Genomic DNA, 22,851 nt, shown 5'->3' on the forward strand with positions numbered 1-22,851 from the left:
ATGATTCAAGCATCTCTGTCTCTGCAGTGACTGAATCAGCAGGAAAAAGACCACATTTGATCCGTACAAAAAAACCCAAAAAACTCAACTTGTCCGTCATCAGTCCTGAACTGTGAAGCAAGAAACTGCTTGCTCACTGCTCGGATCCCGAGATGAATGTCAATGAACTGCCCTCAGTGCAAGTTTAATGAAACGTCTTGGCGTACGAGCACGTAGCGAAATAAATGTGATGAGAGCAACGGAGGAATGAATCAGACGATGCCAAGATCCAGTGGAAAGCCGTGGTTCTCCAAAGGCCCCTGGTTCTTTGTTTTTCTATGATCTGGTACAGTCATGACTGCGGAATGATTACGTTTGAATGTGTTGGTGAAGAAGGGATGGGGCTGGACCCTGAAGACCTTGTATGCCCAACTATTAAAACTCAACCATGCTCATAAAATGTTAGGCAGCGATATAACAGTGGCATAATTCCTCCAACTTCATTTCAACAAACTCTTTAGTGTTTTGCTCAAGAGATTGTTTCTCAGGAAAATGTTGCAATGCGCAGTAATAAGAAATAAGGGAAAAGGAAACCATCAAAATGTTTTAGTTGTAATAATTATATGGTTTCAAGTCAAGTCCATTAGGATGACGTGCATTAGTGTCCATGATCAGAATTTAAATATGCAAATTGTGAAACACTTGCACCTAATTGCTCTTAATGTGAGACAATGATTCAATTAATCGACCCACACTAACAACACATCTACAGTCAGATATATCATTGTGTCGTCCATTAGTTAGATACTGATGCATCATTTGCTCACAGCTGGATCTAATGTGAATTTCCATCACGGCACTGGACATGGTTGACGGGGTATTTAGGACGCAGCTGCAAACCATCCACGTTATTGTCCACGTATATACATTAAGTGTCGGTGCAAGGAGACTTTATACAAAAATAATAATTGCACCAAAGCTGTTTTACTATCATTAAACATTGATAGTGAGCGATTGTGCGCACGTCCCCTTTACACCAACAACAACTGTGTTTTTGTATCTGGGTTTCTATGCGTGGATCATACAGATGTTGTGTATGTGTGATTCATATTCAATAGCTCAGTAGATGAGATAATTCCCTCAGGGCTCATTGGCTCCCGTTGACCACATGACTAGCCAACCAGGAAGTGTTGACAGTTAATCCCATACCGGCTCATCATCTGGCTAATTATCCTTGAGTCCTCTGATAGGTGTGTGTGTGTGTGTGTGTGTGTGTGTGCATGCTTGTCCATCATTTACTTGTACGAACCTCAAAGCTATTTTATCCTCTCAGTTGCTAAACTAAGACTAAAATGAAATAACAAAAAGGAAAATACAAAATTTGTTCAAGAGACAAAAGGGATAAAAGTCTGAGCAGTGAATGTATAAACAGATAAAAGACAAAACAGCGACGCTATGTGAAGAGAATCATGATTTAATTGTCCATTTTGCTGTATCAGCCAAAAAGTAACTTTAAAATTAAATTTGTCAAAACTATTAAACTGTTTGTTGATTGGCTTATTTGTCAGCAGGATTACAACAAAAAGGATTTATTACAAAGCCATAAAATCAAAACTCATATCTATTCTTGGAAGTTGTCACTCGCAGGTGAAAATTGTGGAAGAGAACAGAGAATGTACTGAAAAAGAATTCCTGAGACGGTCAACACCAAAAACAATAATAAACCCTGGTGTGCACTTGTTGTGCAGAACCTATTAACAGCCTCTAAAACTGTCATTTATTCATCAAATTAAGTGTCAGGTTTATCAAGCAAAAATAAAACATGTCCAAAAATAAATAGCTTTCACTGACACCCTGTTATGCTATCGGTCATGTGTCATTTATCTGAAAACCTGTCAGATGTGTCGAGTCCAACTCAAAATAACACAAGAATAATCAAAATGACTGAGTGACCGCTCTGAAACCCTCAGCCTGACCGTGAATATGAGGATGTGCGACTCGCTTGATGTTAATGAAATGACCCTGCTATCAAATTCAAATAACGCAATTTACGTTGTTCGTGCATTTCTTAAAGTGTGTTTGGAGTGTGAATCCTGCATCATCCTGCAAATACTTCTTCTCTCATATTCTTTTGTTTAAAAAAGAGAGAGAGAGAGGGGGAGAAAAGAAGGAGACAAAAAAAAAAAAAAAAATTCAAGACAGAAACAGAGTGATAATGACTCCCCAGGGTCAGCATGCCTTTTGGCCAGACCACTTCCTCTCTCTGAATGTGTGACTCAAGAGTCACATTAGACCAATGAACAGCAGAGTGTGTGTGTGTGTGTGTGTGTGTGTGTGTGTGTGTGTGTGTGTGTGTGTGTGTGTGTGTGTGTCGTTCCCCTGGGCTCGAAGCGTTGCTGTGAATCCATGACTCAAGTGTTGGACTAGACTCCTGTGATTCATTGGCTAACATTAGAGTGTAGCTATACAAACAGTGTGTGTGTGTGTGTGTGTGTGTGTGTGTGTGTGTGTGTGTGTGTGTGTGTGTGTCATGCAGAGGTCAGAGCTCGGGGGTTAAAAACGACCCCGCTGGCTGACATATCCTCACTAACCGACCAATCACACCCTGTGTATCTGACTATTAATAACCAAGTCTGCCTGAGAGTCTAAATTTGTTGAATTCTTCTATTGCTAAAAGATAAGAGGACAAAGTCAAAGATAATAATAGCGTTCAGATTTTTATTCTATTTTTGTTATTCGATAGGGATAAAATAATAATAATAATAATAAAGTGCTTAATAGAAAGAAAAGATGGCGATTAAAACAAAGTTACATGCAACATAAAGCACAATAAAGTGCATTCACACATCATATATAATATGTGCGCCAATAGAAAGCCATACACATTTTGTTTTCTTCATCAAGTCATGTGTTAAGTTTGTATTTTAAGCAAAGATAATTATTTTATGTCATTAGTTCAACTATTCCAGTCGTTGGAATAAACTTTTCCCAAACATGCTGCATCTCTTCCTCACAACACGGTCCCTTGTCTCATGATTGTTTTCTGACCACAACTGTCCTTTGTCTCCACGACGTCACCTCCCTCGTCCCTGAATTAATTTACTTTGCACCAGAAACAACAAATAACAACTTGGAACACAGTGATTAACAAACCGTCCCTTTAATTATGTGGAACAGGAGCATCTGGCTCTGCAGCGAAAGACAGTTCGAGCAGGTAAATCGATGCTGGATAGAAAATGCATTTCTCTTTTTGTTGTGCTCTCGCTCTAAACCTCTCTCTCTCTCTCTCTCTCTCATGCTGTGTGTATAGTCAGAGAAGCTGCTGCGCTGGAATCACAGTAATTATCTCTAGAACCGAAAACAAAGCGTTAAAGGAGCGCTCACCCATCCGTGAATGAGCGAAGAAAATTCACTAGTTTTATTGTTGTTGTTCATTTCACATTATTTCTTTTTTAGCTAACGCGTTAAATAGTTGTTGCTTTAATTCCTTTAGTTAAAGATGGAAACGTGTTAACTTGAAGGAGCCTCTGACAAAATGAAAATGTCTCCTTTTGCAAAAAGAAGAGCGAACATGATAATTCAAAGTTTTCAAACTAATTTGTCACCGCGGCGACCTCACATGTGACCCCGTGATATATTTGTCTGTGTAGTTTATGTTCCTCTGTACAGATCAGGAAAATGGAGAATTAGAAGCTCCACTCACCAGTCGCAATCCCAAAAAGTTTTTACCATCCTTCACTGTACAAACTGACCTTCTGTTTTGACAAATACACATTTCAGAAAAATCCTTTCCTGCACTTAAACCCTGAACTCCGATAAACACAATAAGACACTACTTCTGGTAAATGGTTGAGATGATCATTTCAATCATTTCGATTCATTTTACTTCGTCTCTGTCTCCATCTCAGACGTGTGGGAGGCTGTTTACCTCCCCCTTGTCTCTCTCTCAGCTCCACCTCTCTCAGTGTCTCTCTCTTAATTTCTCTCCCTCGCTCCTTATTGAGCCAAAACTCCAACAGCAGCCGTTAAAATAACATCGGGAAAAAAAAGCCTGGACTCTTTACAGAAGGTGGATGAAACAGACTTTTTTTTTGTTTCTCTCTCTGGAAGTCAGAAGTAATAAAGGTGATTCATTTATGTATGAGCGTGTATAAACCCCGTCTACCTCAGCACTCTGAGTCTTTCCATACTTTTCACCTGTGTCAGGAATGTGTAATGATCTTATTCTATCCGCCGTACAAATCCAAATGTGGATATATGAGTGTGTCTGTTCTTCTCACGCTGGATTAACAACTTTTAAACATTGGTCTGATCTTGAAAACCAGACGTGGTGTTTATGAAATCATCATTTGGTGTTTGGGGATATTTCTTATGTGGCTCAAAGATGGATTTTCCATGTCGATGAATGTTGACACTGGGAAAGTGAAAGTTATAATGATCATTTATAATCAGAGTTTTAACACATCATGACTTGTTCGAATGCTGACACACAATTGGCAGAGTCGACTGTCCCCCGAGCCCCGAGACTAAAGGATTATGTCTGAATTAGCTAACAGGCTAAGACGAACGAGGGAACTGATGTCGAATGTGTTGTTTGTTCCCCCAGCGCGGCCTGAAGGCGACATTTGTCCCTTCTGCGTTCTCGCAGCCACAGTTTCATCGTGTCCGTGTCATTTGGCACGGCGGCGAGCCTGTGCCGACGGGAACCGAGATGGCGGCACAGGAGAGAACTGTGGGTCGTTGCCTCATTTCGAACTGGAAGTTATTTGAAGTAACAAAATAACAAGACTGTGGAATCGAATCTAAAAGAGCCAGGATTTATTTAATGTAAACTTAAATTCACCTTTTGCTGGTTCCTTCTACTTAACCACCGCTGGCTGCACTAAACAGACAAATGTGTGTTTGGGACGTTGCCTGAGAACTCAAGGTCAACCCCAAAACAAAAAGATTGACGACAGCCAGGAACAAACCTGCAACCACACGAGAGCGCCTCCAACCAGCGGACCCTTCTATAACCCAAAACAACAATTTGAACCAGATGTGAAATTTTTCTGTTTATGCTGCTGTGAGGACGGGGGGGGGGGGGGGGTCATGTGAGGTTTAAAATGAGATTTTCTGTTACTGTAGAAATCCACTCCTACTCTCCAAAACAAATCCCCCAGCTATTCTGCTGTAAATGCAAAGCTGTGCAGCGTTATTATTTTTTTTTTAAACTTGTGTTCTTTTCTCAAAGTGACATGTTTTACAAGAAATGTGATAAGATGAGGATGGAATTAACCCGAGAGAGGAAGGAGGGCGACGAGAGGGAGAAAACCAGCAGCAGAAATAAAACGATGTCAGATTTTCAGTCTAACAAATGTCAAGTCAATTTTCAACAGGCTCTGTGATGTTGCAAATATTAAACCATAAATTGTTTCCGTCTGCTGGTTTGAAGTACATGCATTGGAATCCTTTTATTTAAGAAAGCAAACAAGATTTCCGCCATCAGGAAATGTCGGCGTAAGCGTTCTAACTACGGAAGGAAAACCAAAGAGAGAAGGACGACAGAGCGATCAGTCAGAGGAGGTCACGGGACGCTAAGAGACACAAAGATGTGCAGACAGACGGAGAGTCAGTGTATTAAAGTTCACTCTGAGTGTCTCGTTTCGGTGACCGGCTCTTTGTGGTCTGTTAAAAGCTTAAAAACAGAACGGTGCTGAAAACAGACACCCGGCGTTTAGCTCACACCACGAAACTTGAGGCTTAATTGCCTTTCAATTAGAGGATCTAATAGGCCTTGGTGTGCGTGGGTGTGCGTGGGTGTGTGTGTGTGTCGGGGGGGGGGTTGTTACAAAAATCTGCAGCGCTTTCTCAGCAGTCGTGAAAACAGGTATTAATGGCAACCGACTTACACAGATACTGCAAAGTTCGTTTAGGCTGTGTGTGTGAGTGTGTGAGTGTGTGAGTGTGTGTGAGTGTGTGTGTGTGTGTGTGTGTGTGTGTGTGTGTGTGCGTCATGTGTGAATTTGCTAGCGTGTGAGTACGTGTGTGTAGCAGTTGCTGATTCCTGTTAAGCCATTAGTGAAATAACAGTGCTAATTACCATCCACAAGACCCCACGTCTCCAGTACACACACACACACACACACACACACGCACACACTTTTTCCTGTACTATTATCTCCAATCAGCCTCACTTTAACATCGTTAGTATCGTTTTACATGAAAGGGAATTTAATTCTAAATGTTCTGCTCCCGTTTAATGTCCCGAACGCTGAAATCTAAGTAACATGTAGTGAGAAATGTAATTGTCATGTAATCTAACGAGCGTGCGATTTGTAATAATGGTGTATTTAATGCTCTCTCTTCTCCTCTTCTGTTCTATCAGACCTAAATCAAACTACAGTAATTTAGATATGATCCATTTTCTTCCCGTGGCACAAACCCTGCGAATAACACGGCTTCACCGACTCTCACAATACCGAGGTAAGAGTTGCACGGTGCAGTGAAAAAGGTGTAGGCATACATCACCGCTAGATTTGATCGGCACAAGCATTAGTCACCTTTTATCCATCCCTCTAAAGGTAATGCACTTTGTGTCGCAGAGCGTTGATATATTTTTGATGGAGAGAACTGAGTGAAGAGGATCAGTTTCCTCCGTGTAGCAGAGCCGACTCCTCTGGGGAGACGCAAAAAAGCTTCTCCCACGAGGAAACGGACGCCCCTGCGTGAAAAGAGGGGCCAGAAGGGCCACTGCGGGTGAAGACGGACTCCGAAGCTCGGAGGGAGCGAGCTCAGTCGGTAAATAACGTGTTTTTCTGGGCCTCAGAGAGAACGAGACACAGGTTATACAGGTCATTGATTTCTGGAAAACGGCTGAAAAGATGTTGCATGCAGGAACAGTCTGACGACAGGGAGAGATAATCCTTCTGTCAGTCTGTGTCATGGAGAACATGTGTTTCTGAAAGTGTTTCAGTCACATCACAGCCACATGAGTCCGATCTTATCACTTGGATCCGTTAAACGCGACGATCAAAGATGAATAAAGAAGGATAATGATGAGGAAAGATTTGGAGCCGTACTCGACAAAGTATAAACTGGATGAGTTTAGTCTTGTTGTCAATAAAAACTTTACACAGTTACGCATTGTTTCCACATGACACCCTATTTCACGCAAAATATTATTTCCATTATTTATGCAATTTTAAATAATAAAAACTTACTCGTATATTTAAGTTTTAATTCATTCAATAGATGATTAAAACCACAAACTCCATTATTACAGATGTCGACTGATATATTTCTGCAATACAGTGCTGCAGTCTACTTTGTCATATAGATAGATGTGTACTTAATGTGTATTACTACCTCCTATATAAATCACAAGGTTTTCTACTGTTTATAAATGTGTTTTTATGTTGTTACCATTCAATAAGAGAAATTAAAAAGTGAACCACACGTTTATTTTTCCTACTCAGAAGTTATTTCTCTAAAGACGTTGACGCGTTGTCTTCATTTGAAGGGCGCTAAATAAACAAAGCTTTTTCTAGAGGAGACACATTCCGTTAACTAGCAGCCAATTATCTCTGCCATTGTTCACACGCAGAGCTGAATTATTCTGTTTATGTTTTTACGGAAAATGAAGTGTTTTAAACTGCATTTAAATGAGTATTTTGAGAACATTTTTGATTTGCTCGCGCTCATTAGCATTCTTAATTATAGAGAATTGCACTAATTTATATGGAAATAATATTCAGTAAATTGTGTGCAATCAAGAAACTTTTTTTTTTTTGCTAATGAGGCAGCGATGGCTTCTTGGAGTCACTTAGCGAACATGATTTGTGACTTTTAATAGATTGTCAGACCAGTTATCTGTGGTTTTATTTCACTGTGGACGTGGTTCATATCTGTTGAAGTTCATTTTGTGTCAAAGCTCTGCGTCGTTGCTCGTGTTCGTATCCAGAACTTAAAGAGGGAAATTCATGTTTTTGGAAACTTTAAGAATCCATGCTAACATGAAGTGAACGTCCACTCCGTTGGACTATTTGCTGAAATGTAAATAACTGAGTAAAAAGCTAAAAACATGTTTTCATAATGAAAACATAAACAATGGCAGTAATGGGCGGGGGGGATTTTTCAGCTCCTCCTGATGTGGCCTTTGAATTCAAATGGAAATCCTCTCGGCTGAAGACCGAACCAATCCGCTCTGCTGTTTTCTCCCAAATGAGCCGCAGAGATAGACGGTAAAACAACGGGAGGACGCCGTTAAGCCTGAGGCCAAAACAATGCAGCTCCAATTATCCTGATTACTGCTGTTTATTGGCGATTGGTTTGCACGGGAATGTCCTCTTCACTGAGTTTAACTTTGAAACTATCGGGCCTTTCACCGGGAAGACGAACTCACAGTTAATTGTGACTAATCGCCAAAAAAGGCCGATGCTAGAATTCAAAGCGGGACAATAAAGAAAGTATAAGAAGCGAGTGTTCAAATTGAGTTAAACCTTATGAATGTGGTGTTGGAGGCGCTATACTTAATTAACCAACACTTATATTATTCCGCTCTGTCCTTCTCTTTGTCCTTCCTTTTGTTTCAATCGTTTTTCTTCCTCTTTGGCTCCATCGTTTCTCGTTTTTCTGCCACAGTCCGGTCGAATCCATCACAACAATCACATCTCAGCATGAGAATGACAGGAAGGAAAATGAAAATGTAAAATCACATGATGCTGCCGAGGATCACGGGTTATGTTTTTATTTTTTCCTCCTCTGCTCTTTTTCATCACATTTGACTTTTTAAATCTCGCTTTTTAAAATCATGACCGGGACACGTTTCGTTTCACCGTTGTCTGAAATGTTCGTCCTCATCGAGGAGATCTGCAGAGTTTAAGAGTTCAGGGACACACACTGACACACAAACAGACACACACACAAACACTGACACACTTTATCACAAGAGATTCATGACACTGTCACCGCACCTTTTAATCTGGAGATAAAAAGACAGATGTGTGTTAGAGGAGGCATGCCAAGACAAACCCACAGAGAGAAAAGGGGAAAAGTCATCGGGGAAAGATTGTGCTCAATCATAAAAATAGATGCACAATGACACACACACACACAGACAGACACACACAATTCCTGGAATAGAAATGGGATATGGAGGAAAGTTTGAGGAATTTATGCTATGGAAAAGCAAGCATAACCCGAGACCTTCCATTCCTCACACACACGCCGTCTTCTGTGTGTGTGTGTGTGTGTGTGTGTGTGTGTGTGTGAGGGGTTTTGGTCTATGGCCCCTAAGGGAGGTAGAGAACGAGTGAGGTGGGGGGGCAGGAAACAGTGGCGTCTGGAATTGATTTGAGGCCAAAGGAAAAATAAAATACTTTGGATTCTTAAAGGCTCGGGGAGCGGGGACAGACGACCACAAAGAAGCGAAGGGCGGGAGGAGGGAGCGAGAGAACGAGAGGTCGGATAACAACAAGACAAATGAGTCTGAACGAGACAAACGTAAAGAAGGATTTATACTTCTGCGGTGAAGTCTGCGAGGTCGCCATCAGTACATTGTGGCTGAACTTGATGTGTTACACGGTGAGAACTCTGTCTCTGGTTTGGGGCAGCTTCTTTGTGTCCAGTGCTTCCGCAGAAGATTGAGAAAACCCCATTTGGAGACTGATTACAATGACAGGCAGAGGGTTTTATTTATTCAGGGCATGAGGTCGTCCAAAATAACAGCTGGAGCACCCGTTTTCCAGCAGTGGAAGAAGCCATATGCAAGAATATTAATTCTACCTGCAGGATAGCATCGACATGCAGAGCTGTAACTCAAGTTTTCAAGTAGAAACTAAATCAAAAAGGGAGAAGAAGGAGAGAGAAGAGTGCAAAGGAGAGCTGGAGTGAAGGGAAGATGAGGGGGAAAGGGAGAGGAGAGTAACAGGAGGTACGGGGAGTAACTCGAGATGCTGCAGCAGTGGCTTGAGATTCACTTTAAAACCTGTTTCACACTGCAGCTGTGAAACACTTTATTTTTTTTTATCCCATTTCTGCAGCGGGGCGTAAGCAGCCAACTTTGCACCGTGACAGCTACCGTGATCCTCACACATGTCGGAAACATTTCCTCGACAAGACGATTCCAACCAGGCTGCATAGACTCACATAAATCAATACATTACACAGGGTTTATTCAATGCTGTACTTTCACTGCCGACTGAAACTCAACTTAAAAGTCAGAGAGAGTCCTCGTTGGAAGTTTCCGTAGCAGAAGGGGACGATGAGAAAAACCCAAAAGGTCGGCTTACGTAGTTGCATTTTACTGCCTTTTATAGGGGGCAGCTGTGGCTCAGAGGTTAGAGCGGGTTAAAACCTGAATGTTGGTGGTTCGATCCCTCTGCATTCTGAAGTGTCTTTGGGCAACAGCAGTGTGATTGAAAAAGTGCTGCATATATAAACTCTGAATGCATCTTGTACCAAAAATCGCTTTTTAAATGAGAGATGTTATCGGCTGCTGCTAATATTCAGGGTCATAGTTTTAATTTGTGTGATGAAAATGCTTCCATGCTCTGATGTTCAGAAAACACTTCAAACATGTCCGTTGCTGCAGCTCCTCTTTTCAGCCTCTGTCCGAAACGCTCGACTCTGTGGTCATCGGCCTGCACTGCGAGTAGGAAACTTTAAATTTTAGATGCATTAAAATCCTACATAACACACTAGAGGAAAGAAAAACTCCAGAAGCATCACACGTCTCCTTTAAAACAACTAATATCCTTGTAAACTTGTGTGTGTCTGGTGTTGTGACTTATTTGACCTCACATTACTCATTCAATCAGCCCCTGTAAAAACTGTAAATCACCACGCTGCAGAGTGCCAGTGAACGTACCGTTAACGGATCAGCATGACGCTCGTTCGTCTTATTAGCAGAGCTCGTTAAACACGCCGCAACAATGATGGGCTCTGTGGCGCGTTATTGGCCCCGTGCAACAGTTACACAGCTGCCAAACCGCCGCAGATGCAGACGAAAGAGGCAGGTAGAGAGAATTTTACGGCGCTGACAAGCAAGTGATATTGCAAGACGACAAATGTTGAGTGTTTTTCGACGAGGAGACGAGGAGATCGACCGAAAAATCTGCAAAAAGCAACCGGGGAGGTGGAGAGAGAGATAGAAAGAGAGAGAGCAACAGAGGGGGATTTGTGTCCGGCGAGGTTATTGCCATGTGTGTTCATGCTTTGGCGAGTTCAGCGTGTCTGCTCCGACGTGATGAATAGAGACTAAAGATATTAGAATATGAGACAGAGAGAGAGAGAGAGAAAGATATCAAAGGGAGGCTGAGTGGATATGAGGTGGAAATCCTCTTTTTTCCATTCTTCCCCAGAGAGAAATGAGAGAGTTAATCCTCAGGGGCTTACATTTTTTTTCCTCTCTATCTCTCTGTATTTCAGTATCTCTGCCTTCTGACATTCTCTCTGCCCCCCCCCCCCCCCCCCCTCTCGATCTTCACTTTCCTCATTCTCTCTTTCTGTTTTTCTCCTCTCGATCTGCTGTTAACTATTATCTATATTTGCATCTCTGCTCTCTCCCTTCGTTGTCCCTCTCCCGATGAATCCCCTCTGTCCCTGAATCCCCGTCTTATTCTCTTTTTTTCTTTTTGGACTCCCCTCCATCCCTCCTGATTCCTTGCAGGGTTTATGGGTTTATGATGCATGGTAATCTCACCGCAAACATATTTATCTGCTCTTTCTTTCCCCTCTCATCTTCCTTTTTATTTTTTGTCTGTTTTTGCTCAGCAGGGCTCTGAGCTGTGCGATGATGCTTATGGGATATTGACTTTTGATCGGTGCATGCAGAACAAAGTGAAATGTATTGACAGAGGTGCAGGAGAGGGCAGAACGGAACAAAGCAGAGGAAAGAAATGCAGAACATAACAGTCGGGGGAGAAGATGACAAGACAAAACGCTGCAAACAGAGGCCAATCTCTCCGTCTCAGTTTAAAAGCAATAAAACAATGGGTTGCGTTTGGGTCACCAACTATTGTTTGTTCCTGCTTCTCGTGGAAATCCATCGCAGGTGGCTTTGTGGAGATGTGGTTGATCAAGCCAAGCCTGTTATCTCAGATTGGAGGATAATATTCATATCTCGAATCCGTTTTAGTCCAATGAAAAGTAATTTTGTCCTAAATTCCTCCTGAAATACCGTTTTCTCCTGACGGTCGATCCCTTCAGCTTTTAGATTAAACATTTGTTACCTGCTTTCTCCGTTCATTGTTCCCAACGCTCAGAGGATTAAAGTGTCACCTGCGTTGCTGTTTCATAAGCAAACTTGTAGAACATCGTGCTGCAGATTTCATAGGTCACGCTATTTGTCAAATTGCAATAATGTCAGGTGACTTTACTCCTCTGTCCACAGGATCCCAAAAAAAAAAATCAACTCACGCCATGCAGAGGAAGTCACAATTACCACATTGCCCTTCTCTTCTTTTTGGTTTCTACAAAACACCACAGATTTTTTGGTTTCAGAGTGTTCAGTTGCATTTTAGAGATTGGAATTGTCAATCTCTGAAGGTGCCTCGTGTGTTAAAAGGCAGGTTTTTGTAACTGTGGTTCCATTTCTGCTCTCTTAACCCTCACTTTGGATTTCGTGTTGAAAATGATCTAAAGCTGAAAGAGTGTGTCTGCAGAACTTCTGGGATTCGCTACCTAACACTCACTTTTTGGCATTAAGCTGATGCTCTTATTCAGAATGGCTGAGTGTAAGAGTAATATAAGCTTAACCTATTACACTGCAGACAATACAAAAGACAAATCTAAAGCAGGAGGGCAGACAGCTTCTTTTTTTTTTTTTGGGACATGCTCCCGTTCCCCTGGAATGATCCTGGAGGAGAGACGGCAGCTTTTATCCACAAAAGGATTGATGTCTCAAAGACACTCGATATGCAGCTTCTTGTCATTTTCATCCATCCGTCTTCCATCATCTCCAACAGCTAAATCTGTCTCCAGTTTAAAATTAGACTTTGAGTCGTTGATAAACGGCCTCACAGTCAACTCCAACCTCACCATTACAATGACAGATGCACGAGCAGTTGATTCCAGGTGATGGAAGCGGAGTAAAATCCATTATTCGGTTACAAACAGATCAACTGGTCGAAATATAGAATTCAGCTGCTCAGATTCTCTGGAATAATTGAATCGCATCGTAGCTGCTGTGTGTTTGTGTTTGCGTAGGTGGGAAAGGGCAGCGTGTTTAAAACCCTCCCCAGGTTTTCCAGAGTATTTTATTGATGTGTGCTCTTCTATATCTAGCTGTGAATCTGTCAGACTGCTGGGTAATCAATACTGGTAGAGGGCACTAAAACTCACTCGGTGTGTATTTGTGTAAATCCCTGGAAAGCGAATCTTCCCCTCCCCTGATTCCTGCTCCTTATCTGTCCTCCCAGACACCCATCACTGTCACATTTGCGAAGATATATGAGGCTGATAGTTGACGAGTTTTTACAACATTTGTCTGGTCAACTTCACATCTCTGAGAGAGACTGGCGACACTTTGAGCGTTGATACTGTACAAGAAACTGCTGCATTTGTTGTTTTCACTGTTAAAGACACGATTTCTAACTTTGATGCCCAACCTGGCATTGTCGGACATTTCTGATTCCGGTTCCAGAATAACTCCAGTGTGACATGAAACAGAGCTTGAACTTTAACTGTTTTGCCTGATGTCTTTTCAGTCTTTCATTGACACAAAGGCTTCTATTAGATAACCGGTTTTTCAAAGACACATGATTTCTATCTTCCTGTCCTTTGCGTCGATCGATCCGATAACCTGTCATTGCAGTTTAATCTCTTTGCACATTGAAATTTAGTTTTTCTTAAATCAGCTCGGTGGCCTCACAGCAAGAGGCTTCTTGGTTTTGAATCCCAGTTTGTGTGGCGTTTGCTTGTTCTCCCTGTGTCTTCAGCCCCCCCCCCCCCCCCCCCCCCCCCCCCCCCACAGTCCAAGGACTTGCAGATTGGGGTTAGTTTATTTGGAGACCATTGATGTGAATGTGGGAGAGAATTTTGGGCATATGATTCTTGAGTTGCAACACACTCAGTTGCAACACACTCAGCTAATATTTATGGTCATCCAGAGCTGATGAATCATGTTTAATGTTCAATTCCAATGCTCCAGACTCATAATATCCACAAAAATCTAAAAGCAATGAGGCTCAAATGCAGAGAGGAGCCGTCACGACCTGATTTAACGTGTTTTTTGAGGTGCATGTGTCTTGTGCACAATAGATGAGCTCATTAGTAGATGCAGGGTTTTGGAGTTGGCTTGTTGACGTGTTTTGGTGAAAACCTTTGGCAGAGGCGAGCTGCAGTTTCAGGGGGATTCTCACTTCAATATCTCATTTTGGAATCGTTACACTGCCGCTCCACTTAATCTGCAATGATGCCGCTGTGAGCATCACATTCTCTGTGGTTAATGCACACAGGCCAAGAAAATGTTTTATATACATGATGTAGACAAAGCCCCAAAAAAAGTTTACTCACGCTGCAGAAAACTGTGGACTGAATTTTATTTTCTGCCATAACTGCTGTGATTACAGGTGTGTCTCACAGCACCTGAGAATTGGGCAGCAAACGTTTGCAGTTGCGCCGCCAGGAAAGATTAATTCCACCAAGCCTGGAGCCGAACTGTAAACCGAAATAGAGCTTAATTGTAGAAAACTACCCCCGCCCCCCACCCCCACCCCTCCCCACATCATAAAAAGCACAACAAGCTGAGGGAGTTGAACGGGTGCTGGTCCTAATGTCGTCCTGCTGTCTCTGTTTGTGTTATAGACCGAAATAACCGAGGGAAGGTCGCCCAGGGCTGCCACATGCATGCACACACACGAACACGCCCAGGACAATAAATCTGTTGCTTCTCCTTAAGCAACAATTGTTCTAAAGGAGAAGGCTCTAATCTGAGAGAGGGGGGGGGGGGGGGGGGGGAGAGAGAGTTATAAATATACAGTGACGGAGAGAGAGAAGGGGGGAAGGGTGACTTGAGACGCGTTCCGATAAGCACGTTTCTTTCTTTCTTGTCTCTTGTTCTTCAAAGCTAATACACACATACACACACACACACACAATTTCTTTGTCGCCTGTCGCCGAGTTGTCACGGTGACAGCAGAGGTCATCTGGATGAATGCCCCCTATTATGGGATATATGCTCTGATCCCAGTTTGCGGGTCAAAAGGTTAAACATCCAATCAGCAACACAGTGTAGCTAAACCCTTTGAAAGCTCGAATCGTAATAAGTTACCAGCTGAATCAATAGATGTCAATGGAGACACTTTTCATCGGCAGCCGCGGTGAGCGATCTTCTGCCGAAACAAGGTGGAGGAAGAGTTTAAGTCTTCATTCATGTCTGACTGATATGAGTTTTTCAAAGGTCAGATTTTAAGCCTCCAATTACTGATTCTTTGTCTGAGTTCAATGTCCACAAATAAACCCAGCGTCGTCCTGATCGTCTCATGACAACGTCTAGGTCTCGGATGCGTTAGACGCCGAGTGTAAGGACCCTCGGTGACTTAGACGAGGACTGGATGAGCGGGTCGGAGTAACTCTGAACCGACAAGGGTTGTAAAGTATGTAAAGTCAACGTACGAGAGGAACCGAAGTGAGTCCTTAGGGTCCAAAAACACAGGAAAGCTTCTGGGGCATAAATTACAGAACATTTTCCTGATGATTATAAGAAGGTCGTCGTTAGAGTCACAGAAAAAATCAAGACTTCTGTGTTTGCATGCACCTGGCTTTTGGTGAAGTGGATTATTCAAATTATTGACAGTAGAGTTCCATCAAATCATGTTTCTGTTTTAATCTACCTGTCGGCCATTGTTCAGTGTCACACACACACACACTCCAGTTCAATCAAACCCTTCACTGATTGTTTTTTCATGTGGTTCCTGTCTGACCTACTGTCTGTGAGTCTTTCTACCTATTTGCCTCTTTCCAGTTTCCGGGCTGCAGTTGAAGGATTAGACGATGCCGTTCTGAAATCGGCTCGTCAGCCTGCCAGCCGCTGATAAGCACACTCAGGATCGATTAGATCTGCCTCTAATCTATTCAACTTTTTCCAGGCGAAAGGAGAGAAAGAAAAAAATGCTTAGTATGGGAGATGTGAGGTTTGCGATACGGTGACTTTGGGAACACGTGCCCAGAGGGCAAAAGCATTGTAATCCGCATTTTCAGGCATGAGATCATATTAAATATGCATCTTTACAAGTCGTCTTTAACAAACCGCTCCAGGCAAATACAAGCAAAACAATTCAGAATAATTTCCTGTTAAACATGAAGGACAGAGGTGATTAGTGAGGGAGACGGAGCGAAAAACAGGAAAATGATTTTTCAAGAAAGAAAGAACACAAACAACCATTATAATGAAAGCACAAAAGAAAGAAAGACGCAGAGATGAAGCAGTTTTCTTTCACCCATCACTCACACGTCCTCTCTGTATCTGTGAACAAGAGGGAGCCAGTCCAACAAAATGCTTAACAGCCCCAGTGAGGTCCGATATGTCAATGTCAGTTTCCACACACACACAGACACACACACACACACAGTATAGGACAAAACGTGTCAGAACGCACCTTTAGCTCATCACTGGTGTTCGTCTCTGCTCAGTGACACAGATCTGCCTGAACAGAGAGAGAAGGACAGAGGATCGACATTAATCACGTGTAACAACAACCGTTTATTGCGGAGGAAAGGCTTCATGTGATCTGTTGTGTAATTAGATGAGTGTTAATTAAATGCACAGCGTATCGCACAGTGTTGTAATGCATGTAATTATGCGGGGGAGAGAGGGAGAGCAGGATGTTTGTCAGAATATTTATGAGAAAGAAACTAAAACAGGAATCAAACGTGATATCAAAATACTCAAAATATTCTCAGGTGCAAATTTAAAGAAACTTCACAAACAAAAATCTCTTGTAACCTTCAAACACACATTTATAAAGATGGACAATAGTGAAGCCAGAACCTCTTCATCGGCCATGTTGGCTCTCCAGACAAAAGACCCCGCCCCCTCCATGCCTTTACCTTCATGATTAAAAGTAAAAATTTTACTTTGAAGTAACTTTTACTTTTACCCACTTCTCTGCTTCTATAGTATATAGTGTAAAAATGTGCAGCTGCGTAACATTGTGAGACCGATTCAGTCACTGAATGAAAGCATGTGAGCGAGTTTTATTTTTTCAAAGTCTGGGTCAGAGCCCCGAGGTTTCGACGATTGAAGATTAGAAACGGTCGTGAAGGATTTAGAGGAAAAACGTACAATAGACGCCACCGTCTTTGTGTTTCCGTTGCATTCCCACGTCACCTGAGGTGTTATCAGCGCAGGAACACGAACAGGAACCCGCTCTAGCCTCACGTCGGTAACTACCGGTGAAAAGCTCTTGAGCAAGCTACTTAACCCTGGCCTGTCCCGGTGGAGTGGCCGGGAGCCGGTGGTGGGGCTGCGTGGCAGGGGCAGCTCCCCGGTGAGAGAGCGAGGCAGTTTGTTTCTGAGAGTTTGAGATTCGTCCGAGGCTTCGCGGTGTAAGAATAAATCAATCTATAGCAACATGATGTAGTAATTATGTGGGTGTGATGACACATGAGTGAAGAGATGGAGCTGAAATACTGCGAGGGAGATTTTTTATTACGTTTATATCAAAAGGCTTGAAACTCCCTTTATCTTCTGTCTTCTATCTTTTTATTGTAGCAACTAAAGAGCATGAGTAGTTTCAGAGATTCAAAAAAACACACATCTTAAAAATGCAATAACACTTTCATGTTTCCCTCGTCTAACTTCTTTATACATGTAATTGAAAAGAAGGGATTAACTCGTTCGCATTTCAAACTAATGATGGCAGCAGTGGAATCACACGAGACAACGGCCTTCATCATCATCAGCAAATCATTCAGAGAAATCATCAATAATCAGTATTGGTAATCTCCCTCCAGTATAACACTAATCACCATCATCACCATCACCATCATTATTATCGTGCTGCAGGACTGATTGGTCTGCAGGGAACTCTTGCTCCTATCTGAGGCGACACATGTTCACACAGCACGTGTCCTGAATTGTGACGAAACTTTACCGTAACACAGATTTTCCCTAAAAAAAAAAAAAAAAAAAAGAAGCCTGTTTGTTTGAAGCCCTCCACTAATCATTATTCTGTGATATTAGCGATGACGCTGTGGATTTATACCGGTCGCCATTGTGCTATTGTTATTATCATTCTGCGGCTAAATCCGCCTGCTTTGTATGCAGGAACGATTGAGCTCATTCCAACCAGAAAATGACAGCTTGTTATGTGAGAGAAAATGGATTTTACCGTGTTGTGGTATTGCAAGGGACCCTGAGACAATACTGTCAATACTATAAAGCGCTGTCTGAATTGGTTCTCGTGTGAAATGTGCAATGCATGAATAAAGGCCTATTGATTGGTCGGCCAAACTGTGTTTCATACATGTTTCCCGCTGCATTCACAAATGGCCTCCAGAAGCCGGAATGTTTGTTATTGATTCATTCCTGATGATTTGCATTCATATCCGAGGTGAGATGTTTTTTTGTTTTTTTCCCTCACGGCGAACACGGGGAAAACCTACAAATCTAAAAATAAAATGTTTTTTTCAGCAATAAATAATCAAGAGGAAGTATTTAGAATATTTTATGATGTGTGCAAATGATTGTTTTTTTGCTATAAAACACATAAAGTACATGGTCTGTGCTGTTCTTCCCTAATGGATCTGTTAAGTGCATCAGACTGTGTCAACGTATATGAATCTTTACATTGGAAGCGCTGCAGGCCGCTGGAAGAGTCTGCTCTCTAACATGCAGAGGCAAAACAGCTGCACTTAGTGCTCAGCTCTTATTTTATGATGCAAGAAATTGGATATTTGTGTTGTGTGAGATATTCTGCTCGACAACAGAAACAAAGCAGGTATGATATGATATCGCCTGCAGCTGCGTAGAACGAGGTCATGTGAGGATATAGACGGACCTCACCAACTGTCACTAAAATAATAATAAGAATATATATATTTTAGATATTTTTATTCTATTATTCTTGTTGAGAGCTTCTCAAACATTATTTGCACGTCACATGTAAATACAGAGCTTGAAATCTGTCTCTGTCATTAGCTAAAAGGCCAGAAGCTGGATTGAGACCAGAATAATTATTCTGATTACGCTCCTCTGTCTGAGCTCCATCCAAACAAATTAAACTCCCTCGGATTAAAAAATCTCCTGGTTCCGCTAGTTTCTAAATCAACATGACTCCATGATAGCAGCCAATTGGAATCTCCACCACTGAAGCTGGAGAATTTCTTTTGTTGAGCCTGAGAGTAAAGTTGGAAGCTGTTTCCACTCCAGTCTGACTCCTCAGACAGAGACTGCTCTCTGGCTTCATAGGGCACTACACCACCTGACCTTTCCATGGAGGAACTTGGCTACATCCAAGGGCCCTCAAGTCATCCTTGACCCAGAGTTTAATTAAAGAGCATTTTGACCTTTGCAGACCTTTTTGACAATGGATGGTTTATTTTTTTTTTGTGTGTGAGGCTCCGTTTAACACTTGAAGGGCGACCGCAGCTTCCTGGAATACGAAAGCAGTTAAAAAAAAAAAAAAATCACGTTTTATTAATTGTACGTTTGATAGAAAGGAGCAGGAAAAAAAAACAAAACATGTGATACGTCAGCGAATGGGTGTTTATGTGAGAATGTGATTTTATGCATGAATGTGGGCCTGTAACTGTGAGCATGTGTTCACGAGTTTGATGCTCTCAGTACGACTGTTGTGAAATGATGCAAGCAGAATATGCTAGCAGCTTTGCGGATCAGCACGGTGGGCACAGCTGGTAGCTACACACACACACACACACACACACACACACACACACACACACACACACACTCACACACACACACACATGCTCTCAGTCACATATTGGCTTGCAGCGACTGATGCGACCCCAGCTGTGTCGGTATTATCCGAGGGCCAGTTTTCCTTCGCAGGTGCCCAGGTGCTCAGTGACAAACTCACACGTTTCCTACAATGATTATACACAAACTGCTTTAAGTGTTACCATGAAGTGGTTCATGCACACGGACACCTGCGTGTACACGCATGGTTCAGTCGCTCCAGTGCTCCTGCATGAAGTCCACTCACACCATCACAACTTCAGAATGAGCCGTGCACGGTGTCTGGAATTTGTGAGACCGGTCTAAATTAAGCACGGGCAGTAAAACAGAAACCCTCTTTATTTAATTTTATGGTTCCTCTTTATCTATTGGCGACTCTTTATTTTTGGTGCATAATTCCTCATACGTTTTTATCTGCAGGCGAGCATCCTCCTCCTCTTCCTCCTCCTCCTCCTCCTCCTCCTCCTCCTCCTCCTCCTCCTCCTCATCGCCTCTCTGACTCATTGCTGAGTCTAAAATAAAATGCTACACAGGAGATGCAGGTGCAAGTGGCGGACAGTTATTTTACAGGGGGATTGGCTGGTAGCTATAGGCCTATTTTTTATCCTTGAGCTCAGACGTCCTGCTCCCACAATAGTTGTACTCCTACAACACTTGCTCTAGACAGCTGAGTATTTTTCCACCTCCTCATCGGAACATAAAAAGTCTCTTTTTTCCTGTCAGATGCTCTGAAATAGCACTATGTGGTTAGATAAGCCTGAAAGAGGGAAGTGTTTTTTTCTCCATCTCCACTGGTCGGCAATAACTTTGTGTCTGTACCCTTGAAAAGTTTAGTTTTCTGCTTTTTTGATGTATGTAGAAATTGAGCACAAGCACAAATACCTGTGTAACATCTACACCTTTCAGTTTTCACTTTATGCCTCTACACAACATGCAAAGATGACCTATTACCTCTCTACATACAAGTCTTAAAACCTGTTAAAGCCAAACCAGTAACTAATGGCAAGACGGAAAAGTTTTTACTTATTCTTCACTGATTGACTTATTCCACATTCTTTAAATCCTCCGTTCAATAAGTTAAACAAACCTCTGAGGGCAGATAAACAGTTATATGGAAGGACACAGAGTATATTGTTAGCATTGGATGAAGTCAGCAAAACTGAAATTGTGCTGCTCCACCACTTAATTTCCATTATTTCTTCGTGACAGTGCAAGTTGATTATGTGTCACAGACAGTCTGCAGGTCCAGCAGGATGCTCCTGCAGATCTTATTTTATTGTCCAGACTTTGTAATTACATCTCGAGTCCGTGGGGCACTGGGAATCTAGAGGTAACATGCTGCAGACGAGCAAATTTGGCTGAAATCTGTGCGGCATCAGCAATGCCTTTCGGTGATGCTATTATAAATTGTAGCTCATTTTATTTCCCACATTGATTTCTTCCTAAATTAGTTCCGTCCCCGAGGAAGGCAGCATTTACAAAAAGCAGCCCGTGTTTTAAAATCAGCGAGTTAATTTAAAACTCTCAGGACCTCACCCTCAGCATTCCAGCAGCCAAACACTTCTTTATTGCTCTAAGGTGAGAAGCTTTTATTGGCCCCTCAAGGTTCTTATCTTCACAAACTAGTCACTTGGATCTTGAATATTCATTGTTTAGTCACATTTGATTCTGACAGTAATTTATCCTGCGGCTGTTTTATCGCTCTGCAAATAAAATAAGGAATCTAAAAACTCAATGTCCTCGTTTATGGATTCAGAGGAAACTAATTTTGAGGATTCAGAGGAAAGCTAATGTGGAGAGGGCGGGTGGTGTCTAATTTGTAATGATTGTAGCGCAAGTCGACTGAAAATAAAGATGGACGACATGTCTCCACTTTCTCCCACTGTACAAAAAGGAAGCCACAATATCCTGGATATGGGCGTTGCCACGTCTGCTGTAAACATGGCAGGGAGCTGCAGTGAGTGCTGCAGGAAGGAGCACAGGCTTCTTTAAGCACAGTGCCATTGCAGCAAGTTGCTTGTTTTAATGTCAGTTTCTCGCAAACTTTACAACAACCACGATGCATCCTCGTGCAAACACATGTACGAACACACGTGTGCTCACACAAACTGAGCTGCACACACACGATGAATACACAAACCCATATATACAGTCTGCATATACACATTTTCATACTAACACAAATGCAGGCGAACCCCATCTATCTTCACATATGCACAAATGCACATATCTAATGACCAAGAAACAATATAAGAACATTATGCACTCATTAAATGTGCAGACGGGAACAAAAGTCACACACTAACCCCCGACATGCATACACACACACACACACACATGAAGCAAGTGTTTACATAAACAGAATGATGCTGGTGTGCGGTAACAACGTCGTGACCGAGGGAAGAGATATATTCCACTTGACAAGTTGACTGAGAGAGACGGAGAGAAACGAGCAACAGTCGTTTAACTGACAGGGTGGGGAGGAGGGATAAAGAGATGGATGATGGATAGAGAGGAGGACAGAGAACGAGAGAGAGAAAGAGAGAGGGAGGGAGAAGAAGATGGGATAGAAAATAAATATGCTTTTTACATATTCAGTTCTGCTTGGCTGAGCCGCTTATGCATGTACGTGCAGACTCAGTTATGACTTCCCTCACTTGTCGATGATTTTCATTTAGATAGTTTGTTATGGTATGACACACTCTCTTACTCGGAGCAGTTCTGCCGGCGGCTCACACACACACACACACACACACACACGAATACATAACGATGCCTCAGAACCGTACCCTGACGCAGGCTGATCACCGAGACGATCAACACGCTAACCACACGTGTGTCTTGGAAATGAAATGTTGTAAATGGATCAGAGCGTAGCTGCTGATGACACCACCTCACACAGACAAGAAGAGATGAGCTCCCCAAGCATCAATTACATATTAAAGAGAAAATGTCATCATATTAAATTA

At 42.3% G+C, this 22,851-nt stretch overlaps 1 protein-coding gene across 1 annotated transcript in view; it reads right to left on the reverse strand.

The window, feature by feature from the left end:
• cdh11 (cadherin 11, type 2, OB-cadherin (osteoblast)) overlaps positions 1-22,851 on the reverse strand; it is a 76,738-nt gene that overhangs the window by 25,579 nt on the left and 28,308 nt on the right. Inside the window, exon 2 of the mRNA XM_069539258.1 lies at positions 16,560-16,607. The gene's annotated coding sequence lies outside the window, so the exon portion shown is untranslated. The remainder of the gene's footprint in view (positions 1-16,559; positions 16,608-22,851) is intronic.

This window comes from Paralichthys olivaceus, chromosome 14, assembly GCF_024713975.1.
Source record: "Paralichthys olivaceus isolate ysfri-2021 chromosome 14, ASM2471397v2, whole genome shotgun sequence".
Taxonomy (NCBI): Eukaryota; Metazoa; Chordata; class Actinopteri; order Pleuronectiformes; family Paralichthyidae; genus Paralichthys; species Paralichthys olivaceus.